This window comes from Ixodes scapularis, unplaced genomic scaffold (genome assembly GCF_016920785.2).
Source record: "Ixodes scapularis isolate PalLabHiFi unplaced genomic scaffold, ASM1692078v2 PGA_scaffold5__190_contigs__length_132052651, whole genome shotgun sequence".
Taxonomy (NCBI): domain Eukaryota; kingdom Metazoa; phylum Arthropoda; class Arachnida; order Ixodida; family Ixodidae; genus Ixodes; species Ixodes scapularis.
Window position 1 is genome coordinate 88,328,074 of NW_024609880.1, and position 11,346 is coordinate 88,339,419.

Below are 11,346 nucleotides of genomic sequence, written 5' to 3' on the forward strand. Positions count from 1 at the left end.
AAAAAAAAAAAAAAAAAAAACAATAATTGTAACTTTTTTTTTTTTGAGCTGGACGTCGATAAAAAATTGTGAACCGATGAATCGCCACCCTTTAACCATTTAATTAATCAGTCACGTTCATTTCCATGCATAATTTTGTATAAAGTCAAGATCACTTTTTCTTTTCTTTTTTGAATATCTATGTGATAAACGGCGTAATATAGAATTTAGATTATGAATCAACCTCGATGTGTAGTTTAGAACAGTTAAAAGACACTCACACTCACAAATTATAAATTCAGCAGCAGGGGCAAAGAGGTTCGCCGATATTCTCCGGCAAGAGCGACCTCGTTTGATTGTTCACAATACTCTCTGCTGAACTAAACGGACACTCGCACGGTGTTAATTGTGGCTGGGACATGTGAAACCTGCTACACTTGTCTCGGAAGTTACAAATCTCGCCCCTATAGTTTACTGAAGTTGCAATTTTACCTAAAACGTTCCCTTCATGCAGGCGTAATGGTCCAGGTCTACGTAGTGAAAGCGTTTAATTTTTACTTCCTTTTAGGTCTACAAAATTTTACAGATTAGCGGGCTAAAAAAATTACTCGCGATTAAAGCCTTACTCGATTAATCGGTAGGTTAATCGATCAATTGACTAGCTTTACTTTTTCCCCCACTTTATATGGACACAAACTAAATATTACTTATTGACTATCTAGTGATTGGCTGTCCAAGCCAGTCACTGTTATCCACGGAGAGAGCTCGAAAAATGACAAGACCGAAAAGAACGTTAAGTCACTGGAAAAAACAGTCTGCGACGGTCGCGGTGAGCGTGACTCTTCATGCAAAAACAGCGAGTGCGCAGGCGAGCTGGTGGATGTTGATCATGATGTAGAAAACCCGAGACTGTGGTAAAAGCAGGGAAACTTGGTCGAAGAACAAAGACAGGGGAAAACGAACGTCTCAAACGTTCTTTTCCCCTGTCATTGTTCTTCGACCAAGTTTCCCTGCTTTTACCACAGTCTCGGGTTTTCTTACATCATGATCAACTCTTTATGCGCAGCGCAAGTTCGTCTGCTTCATGTGCAGGGGTTGCTGTGACGTCAGACCGGCGAGCTCTGATTGGTTCTGATAGGAAAGATCGTGGGTAGACCTCCATGCTATATTGCCTCGAGGTCTACCCACTATCCATCCAATCGGAGCCAAGCAGAGCTCGGCGGTCTGACGTCACAGCAGCCCCTGCGCAAGAAGCAGACGAACTTGCGTTCCGCGCGTCTATGCATGGCCACAAACAACCCAGTTCCTTTATTTGTGGTTTGTTTTGATTTCCAAGACGAAGCGTAATTTCGTTATCACAACTTAAAAGCACTTACGGCGGACTGCGCAAAGTTTTAATTTGCCCTGCTTAGATTGTTCGCTGACGACTGTATTATATATAAAACAATAAAAAGCCACACCGACAATTTTACACCGCAGTAAGTTTTGGATAAGATACTGCGTTGGACTAAAAAATGGCAAATGAAGCTAAATTATGTGTAAAAAGCCGTCATAACAATCTCCTGTAAAACAAAAAAAAAAAAAAGTTTAATTTAGGCATTTACTTGACGGACAACCAGTAAAGCGGGTCGAGGAGTACAAGTGTTTAGGAGTTCTTTTTAAGAATAAATTGAACTGGAAGCAGCACTTAGAATTAACGGTTAACAAAGCGAGGGGCACTTTGTTTGCGTGTCGTAGGAAATTAAAATTTGCTGATTTTGACACTAAACTTATTGGTTATAAAAGTTTTATGAGGCCTGTGCTAGAATATGCTAGTTCAGTGTGGTGCCCTTCGACACAAAACGGTATTAATAGGCTTGAAAGTATCCAAAAGTTAGCTGCTCGGTTTATTTTTAATGATTATCGTAGAGAAACATCTTCCACTCAATTAGTTATTAGAGCGAAGCTTCAGCCGTTGCAAATGAGAGCAAAAATTGATAGATTAAAATTACTGTTCAATATCCTTAACGACACTCTTCATGTTCAAAGCTCTAACTATATACAACCATTATCGACCGGCGGGTCCTCACGTCTAAACCACACAAGAGCGTTAAAACAATAGAGGTTCAAAAACGACTGTTTTAGATATTCTTTTGTCTGTCGGGCAATTCAAGAATGGAACGAATTACCAAATGATGTCGTCGTCAACACAACTGTTGCTAATTTTGTTTATGCTGTTGAATTTATACTTAATTGAGTTTTAATTTATAAATCTGCATCTTGTTTACATGTTTGTACGCACTCCTACCATGGCCCCTTGAATGGAGCCAATAATGCCCCCCCCCCCCCCCCCCCCAAAAAAAAAAAAAAAATGGTTTGCTCTTCGTTTATGGTGCGTCGACAGTTGGTGAAGAATACGCGTATCGCGAACCCTTCCCTGTAGAATGCAGCTTTGCAGGCGGGACATCCTCTTGAAGTTGGAGAGGCCAAATGAAGCTCACTTAGCACGTGTCCCATATATGGACCATGATAAACGCCTCTCTAACTGAGACGCCTCCCGAAGGACAAACCCAAATCAAAATTAAAAATATTAAAAGTATTTTTTTTTTTTTTTTTAATAAAGAGCATGCGTATAAAGACTATCTCTGCTGCAAGACGTTAGCAGATTTGAAATTACGTACTAGAGTGCCGGAGGAATGATTTGTTTATACTAAAAGTCGGGCTACGCGAGAGGGCATGGCTGCTTGTCTATACCACGATGTTTAAAAAATCATAGCCCAGCTCTTCAGTAAGCGAGCAAAGCACTCGCCATTCGCACGAACTCCAGTGACGTAATTGCAGTGCCCTTTGCGCCAAAGTGCTTTCTGCTACATCTCACTACACTTCACTCAAATGTGAAAAATTGCGCCAACACTGCACCAAAACTTAATTTTGCTTTCTCATTAGTGAAGTAAATAGCCCAGGTTCCTCCGTCACACTGCCGGATAGTTACAGTGGGCTTGTACGAATTTTCGAAACTTTCGATTATCACTCGAAGTAACGACATATTCTATTTGATTTTCGTATCGAACACTGGCAGTACGCGGGAGTTCCGCCATACTTCTCGTTGTCCTTGGTTTCTTGTGCAGGTTAGGTAGCTTCTTTGAGTGCCCTTCTCCCCGAGCAAAATGTGTACTGGAGAGAAGCGATAGCCGTGATGTGCACATTGCGATTTTGCATATCTCACTTCGCCGCAGGGCAGCCATGTGCTAAGGGGAAGCATACTCCTCGAGAGCAGCATAATGCACACGCGTCGAGTGCTGAAAAAAAAAGAAAAAAATAGTAATGAAAAAATATTACACTTGGGGAATATCTGCAAGGCACGCAACTTTACTGCAGAAAAAATTTCAAAATAAAACAGCTGCCGTTTTATTTTGGCTGCAATATCCTGCCAAGTAGAGTGCATCATTATTCGTGACTTTTGCTTTGAAATTCGATATTTAAGGAACCTTCGTTGTAGCAGTGCGTTTATCGCCCACTTGCTCATTTCGCATTAGTTCAAGAATACATAAACAGTGCCATTAATATTCATAATTATTTTTAACAGTACCAAGGATTCTAGTTTTATGCACTTCAGCGAAATGGTAAATTTTGTACTACAGCCAATTTATTCTAAGATTATTTGAGTGTAATACAATTCGGTCTGCCCTCCATCAATTAAATACTTGTTTCAAAAGCGGCTCTTGCAATGAATCTTGAAACGGGAAAGATCCGCAAAAAAAAATAAAGGCAAAAAACGAGAACCTTAATTTTCGTCATAAGATATTTCTGTTGCATTTTCTGGTGCATTGCAGTACACGAAACAGGTCGTAGTTGAGTATTTGAAGGAATCAAATTCTGCCGTGGAATAATGCACTAAGCGAAGAAGGCACTGTACTCAGGCCACCACGTGAATCTGATCGTAATAAGGTACTGCGGTGGGCTAGTTGGTTCATACTTAGTGTTTGAACAGCGCAAAGACGACAGGAAGATAGAAGAGAAGAGGACAGGACGAGCGCTGACTATCAACTGATGCTATTTATTCAGAAGAGGATGAAGTGCGCGAGACTCGAGAGTGCCAAAATGCACTTTTTTCATCAGACACACGCGCGGCAGCTTTTTGCACGGGAATGGCCTGTGCCAGCCGGCGTCACCTTTTCTTCAACCGAAAGCGCAACCAGAAAGCAAAAGAAAGAAAGATAGAAGAGAGGGAAAGAAAAGAAAGGAAAGAAAAGAAAAAGGAAAAAGAAAAAGGAAAAAGAAGAAAAGAAAAAGGAGAAAAAGCACGTGCTATAGTTTGCTGACCCAGGCGTAGAGTGCCTTCATACACACGCGCGCTTTTGCTTGAGTGGTGACATCTCAGCCATTTTTCCGCCCAATCGTTTTTTTATGCATTTTGAAGTGCGCGCAATCCGGTGTCACTCAGCTCGAGCGCGTAGCTTTGGCTGATGCATAGACGCCATCTTACCGCCCAAGTCACGCACCGAGTGCGCGAGAGCGTCACGCGCTGGTACATTCCGGACAACAATGGATGTCTTCACCCTGAGACAGACAGACATCTAGGCACCCTACCCAGGCGTGGTAACCTTCGCCACCTGGAGACCATTGAGCGTGCGATTGCCGCCTTTCTTCTTTTAGGAGCCTTTGTGTAGATTCTGCGCATTGTGATGTCCAGCGGTCTTCGCCTGATGGTGACCAATGATCTTGGAAAGTGTCAACTAAACTAAGGCCTTTCCCGCACATGCCTAGGTTGCTCTTCGAGGAATTCTATTTCTTTGGCAAGCAGGGTTATTGATGGAGAGCTGATGGCTCCTTCCCCTCTTTTGTATATCGAAAAGGCCTCCACGATCTCCCGCGTCCTAAAGTCGTGATGTCTTTTTAGGATGGTACATTGACCGAATAAAGGGGAGCACAAACAGTCGCTGCAATGCCTAACCAAGTTACTGCCTGAGGTGTTTCCTATGGAGGCGGCATGTTCCCTCAGTCGATCATTGATGCATCTTCCGGTCTGCCCAATGTATGAACGACCGCAGGAGAGAGGTAAGTCATATACAGCACCTTCTGTACATTCCGTGAATTGTCTCGCGTGCTTCTTCCCGCATGGTGTTTGGGAGATGGAGAGGGATGTAGAATTCACCTTTTTGGTGAATTCTACATTTTTCTTTTCTTTCCTTTCTTTTCTTTCCTTCTCTTCTATCTTTCTTTCTTTTGCTTTCTGGTTGCGCTTTCGGTTGAAGAAAAGGTGACGCCTGCTGGCACAGGCCATTCCCGTGCAAAAAGCTGCCGCGCGTGTGTCTGATGAAAAAAGTGCATTTTGGCACTCTCGAGTCTCGCGCACTTCATCCTCTTCTGAATAAATAGCATCAGTTGATAGTCAGCGCTCGTCCTGTCCTCTTCTCTTCTATCTTCCTGTCGTCTTTGCGCTGTTCAAACACTGATCGTAATATTTGCAGTGAAATGCTGAAATGAAACGAAGTACTCCAAAAGTTGCTTTTGCTGCTCCAAGAGAGATTTTTGGCTGCTTCAGTGGATGTTCCAAATGTCTCGGTTTAATCACATCATTGGAACGCCGAAGATGGCACCGACCGGGAGCCAATAGCTGTTTCTAGAGTGGTCTACGCAGAAGCGACCGAAGCGCCTCGCCGATAGAAGCCCTAACGACAGCCTGTACGTTTCGAAAATAACACCTTTCCGTGTTTCGAACGTGTTTTCGATTGCCCACGTCGTGACTCGATAACGCACCCGGAAAACATGCGATAGATCGCTTAATTCTTCCGGCATCCAGGCGGGGGATAGTGACCTGGTGCGGTCGACCGATGCGCCGGTGGTATAGTCGGACGTAAACTTACCAGCCCCTATTTAATGACACTTCTTCCGTGTCTGTCGTGGTCCCAAAAGTGGAGGGCACGCAGAAAGGGCAGCAGCTATATATATATATTATGCTACGTTCACTTCCATAGCTGACAGTGCGGTGGGAGCTACGTACAAGTCTTGCCTGTTCATAAAATTAATTTTTCCAGAGTTGTTGCTGGGCTAGTTGGTTCATGGTACTGAGTTAACTTGTATGCGTAAACTCATAGAACGGGCACGAAGGAGTGGTCAAGTGACAGCGAAAGGTTCAAAAGGAGCATTCATCCGCAGCATAACAAAAAAAAAAAAAAAAAAAAAAAAGATAAAAGATAAGAAAAAAACATTTCGGCGTGCCCAAATTACTACATTAACCCAAATAACAATTAAATTCACTGTTAACAGTGCCAGTGCATTAAGTTTTTTATCTCTTTTTTTTTTCTTTGTATTTGTACCCGTCGCGTTGCGCGTGCTCTTTCTGAACTTTTCGCGATCGTTTAGCTGCGAATAGAGAATTGAAATTTGCAGTTGTACACAAAGACAGGGGACTTGTACACAAACACAAGGAAGTACGCAAACACAAGGTGTTTGCGTACAGGTTTACTCAGTACCATAAAGTATGGGCGGTGCAGAAAAGCTCACGGGAGAAAAGCTTACTGCAAAACCAGCATATGCAGAGAAGAGCTCACCGGCATTTGAGCGGATGCGGAGAAAAGCTATTCGATTTCTTTTAATTTTTCCTTAGCTTAGTGGATCGTGCGTCACACGTGGCAATAGAACGCAATTAGAATTCGTCACTTTATTAGAAGTAACTGTCCTCTTTTTTGTAATATTCCTAAAGTTCATTGGCCATATTTACTAATTCCTCAGAAATGAGTAATCACCCATTCTGTATGTTAAGGACGCCGCAAGTATACAATTAGTACATCGGACACCCGTGATAAGGACAACAATTAATTGACAGCTTGACAGTGCGCCGCCGGTAGCTGTCATTTTTTTTTTTTTTTTTTTTGCGATTTAATATGAATTGTGGTGTGTGGATCGTTTTAGCTCCGAAGGTTGTGTGGTGCCTGATAGATGAGTGAGTGTTTGTTGATGTCATCGGTGTCGGCTACGCTGTTTTCTTTCTGTTAGTTTCACCAATAAAGCTTTAGTTGCGAGAGCAGCTTCGTCCTGTTTTGTTTGTTGTCTTCACTCCGTCTTCGTCGTTTGAGCGGTTTTCATCAATACTAGTTCTTATATAGGTCACGAGTAACAACAGTGAGTGTGCAGCTCTGAAGGTCATGTGTGACTCGACGTAGAAAGGCACTATCACACAAAGGCAACGTGTGGAAACATCAGCACGAACGGCTAGAAAACGTGCACGACCGTGGAAGAAAGAAACCTTGATATCCCACTATCCTGTTTTCAAAAGGTAACAAAAGCTTCAAAGAGATTTTCGGGCACCGCGTTGTTACGCATGCACTTTCGGATTTTCGGCATTTACAGTTTCGCTTTCCAAAACACTCTCCCGCAATAGACCTTATTCAGATTTGCGCGCCATCTATCGGACGTGGCGCCAACCTTCCTTCCGACGCCATCTTTGGGGCGACTGGCAAAGCGATGTGGCCGTTTGCGGCGCGTGAAAGCGACGCTCAACGACCGCACGACTGCTCTGTTCCGCTATCGTATTCAACGAGGAAAAATAAAAAACAACCGATGTAAAGATTCGAATCCAATTGTTTTCTTTTCAAGTTAAAGGTAGTATAGCCAACGTTTTAATAGCCGTAGCGCTTTCCTGCACTATTCATGCTCCTAACAAGAGCCGCCCGCGCGTTAGTGTTGTGTGCTTTTGCAAGGCTTTTAAACCGCTTTTAATATATGACACTTTCCACAATGGCATGAAGGGCTCATGATATTTGCATGTAACAACAGAGAGCATATATTATTTCATGTGATCTTTAGGGAGCTCGATGTTGGCCAGCATCGTAGCTTCGCTCGCGCAGAGGAACGGCGAGGTCCAGTCAACATCACTCAGATACACTGGTTCGAGATTTTTTTTTTTTTTTTCTTATTCTCGCTTAACTAAGTCTTTTACATCCGATTGAAGGCTGATGGAAAGTACAGAAGAGCTTGGCAACGTTACAACTTCGTTTAACACATGAATGATAAAGACAACGATGCTAAAAAGCAAAGGTGAACGCCCGCTTACTTTACGCTATATCATTATTATCACGCGACTCTTACATTTCGAGAAACATTTCCGAGATGCAGACGAAAGCGTACAGGCGGGCTCTTCTTGACTGCTAACCTGGACCTGTTGGCGAGTTCAACAGTCGCGCTTACTCGCTTCCCAACAAATCGGGCTCGCGCTGCGGGAGAAGCTTTTTTATTTGGAGCCAATACTGCAAGCAGCCAGTTTTATGAGCGCTGGTCATATTCTATGGCTAGTAAGCATGAAATTTAACTTTATGTAACCGCGCTACCAGGAGGAGCACATTAAAATGTCGCTGACATTTATTAAGGCACTTTCTCTCAAAGGGCAAAGGAGTATATATGCGCTAGTACTGAATTTATTTGTTGGTATTATTATTATGATTATAAAAAAAAAAAATTTCCAACTTTCTGTAAAATCTTTTTTTTTTTTTTTTATACGTTATATTCCGCATTCTTGCATTGCCGCGACACGCCGGTATTTCCTTTTACGCTTTTGTGCCTCGCATACGCTTTGGTGAGCATGCTAGTGTAGCTCTTCAGCGTTTTTTGTTTTTTGTTTATTTTTACATGCGATAAAAACTACTACTATCGTAAATTCGTGATGTATCACACGCTTTCCTTATAATGATGTTTTGACCTACCATTCGATGATCTCCCCAAGAAACTAAATAAAAATCGATGTAATATATTTGTTTTCATGCCTGTGTGTGTGTGTGTTTGCGTGTGTGCGTGTGTGCGCGCGCGCGCGTGTGCGTGTGCGCGTGTGTGTGTGTGTGTGTGTAATCGTATTTTCAATATTCCTAAGGTTAAGACAACGGTAACCAAAATTTAATATTCAAGGCCGCAATCATAGAATTCCGCAATTCGGGTCTACACACGCTGGGCCAATGCGCACTGAGTGAAGAACTCCTCGCATTATTTAGACCCGCAGTCGCAAATGCCAAATAAAAACAAACTGTCACACAGTAGCTGGCGGCTCTGCTAAATATATCATATAAATCGTCTTTGTGCGAACAGGCATAATCGGCGGATCAGGCAACTTAACGCACGATCCTAAAACAAGTGCGTGAGTCGGCCTGCTCTGGTGCTGGAATGAAGCTCATTTTTATAAAAAGGAGATTCTTAGTGAAACCGCTGAAAAAAAACTTGAGCTTAGTATTCGCAAGTTATTCTCGAGCAACTAATACCACCAATATACAAAAAAAAAAAAAAAAAAAAAGTAAAGAAAATAAAAGCGCAGGAACATGCATGAACGCAACGCGGGGAGAGGGGTTCGTACTGCGGCGGGCGGCGGGGAGGCGAAGCCTCAAAGATGGCACCGAACCTCGGATAGTACCCGTGGCCGCCGAGAGATGGCGCTAATAATGAATAAGCTCTATTATTCATTTGGGAGAAATATACCCAATGAGCTGAACAAATATTACAAAAAAGGGCATATTCGTTGTTGGAAAGCTGACGAATTTTAATGATAATAAATCGATATATGTTAAGCATGATCCAACAACCTCCATGTAAACAGAAGAAGAAAAAAATCGGTGTCTCCTCATACGCTCAATTGCCGGTGAGCTTTTCTCCGGGGAACTTTTCTCCGGTGAGCTTTTCGCCGGGATTCATGAAGTTTATGCTCCGCAATTTTGTTTTGACGAAATTTCACATAATCAGCCCGCATTAATTCCGCCGACATTCAGTCGGCGTTTACCTCTGCTTGCGCCCGATTCAAACAGCCGTAGAAAAGTGAGCTAAAGTACGGCCAACGCTCTTACTATACTTCTGCAGTGCTGACGAAGACACGGGCGCTTGTCTGTGCCCTTTTCAGCACCACACAGACGCTATATTGAAAGCTGGGTGCGTGCGCGCGGCTTCGGACATACTAGCGATGTAGAACAAATAATCGTCAAGAACAACATCTAGGATAATAGTAGAAAAGTAACGTGGTAGAACCTCACTGCCATCGCGCGCTCAGTTTCGGGTGTAAAAAAAAAAAATAATAAGGAAAAAAAACAACATATCTTGATACTTCGCACGTGTTTCAGGGAACTTGCGAAGCGTGACGGACGGACTGAAGTGCAGAAAACGAGCGTGTAACCCCAGAGGGGCAGAAACAGGATTTACCGCTTGACGCCTGATCAGATTAGCACGGGGGGGATAATCCCCAGAACTAACAAGAGCAGGAGCCCCTGCTGCCGTTTGCAGTTGGACCCGTTTAGGGCACCTCGCAAATATTTCGAAGTGGGTCCTGTCCCGACTGTTGTTGGCAGTGGACCTCTCCAGAGTCCAGACGTCTGCGAGGCACTTCCCAAGTTCTTCCCCCGTCTTATTTCTACTTTCGTTTATTTAAACTGTATTTTGTTTACGCTCTTGTAAGTGTACTTGCGCTCCCCTCAGCTTGTTGTTTCTTGGTTCGTATGGAGTAGCACCAGGTTGTTATCCCTTCTGTAAATTCGCTTCTTTGCAGTACAACAACAACGTCTGTTTGTAACTTTGCACCTGCTAAACAGCTAATCCTGTGCGTTCGCATTCTTAAAGTCCTCTCCTGCTCTAAAAACCGTTGACATTTTTTTTTTGTTTGTTATTTTTATATTGACAAGCAAATGAGGACATATGTCGTAGTGAGCGTCTGTTCAAGCTGCCAGCCACTAAAACGTTTAACATCTCTATTTATACTAACTCAAAGTAAGTGTTGTTTTTTTTGTTTTTTTTTTTTTAAACAGTTTAAGTTGACAACGCTAGCGCGTTGAAGATTCTCTGGGGCATAGTTGTCCGTCTGTTCACAACGCTTTATACTTGATGCAGACCTCTCTATCTTTATCTATACAACGTCAGACACGCACAGAAATGAATATTAGGCTGTGCACCGATTAAGAATTTTGAACCAATTAATCGTAGAAATCTATCTGATTAGTTAATCGGTTAATCCGTCTAATGAGGAGGACCGTCAGAAATTTTAGAGTAATGCAGAATTTTAGCTATTTATCATTATATATGTGGGCAGATACAACATGAGATAGTAGTCCGACGGGGAAAAGAGCGGAAACTAGGAAAGTTGAGGTGAGAGGGGTGACCTCCTTTCCAAAACGGCTTTTCTTGTGCTTGTGCGCGCTCTTTTCCTTCTCGCCACTGTCTTTCATATGTTGTATCCGACTTAGTTCGTTATTCGAAGCGACATTCATTGAAAGCTTTGAAAAGTTGCACAACAGCCTACCGCAGCGATTCGTCCCATATAGCAACGCCCAAGCTATTAGTTTCTGTATTGATCAAGTTAAACTAACTTTTGGAGCGATGTTGGGGCGAAGTCCTGACATTTCGGTGAAAGTTTGGAGAAGCAGG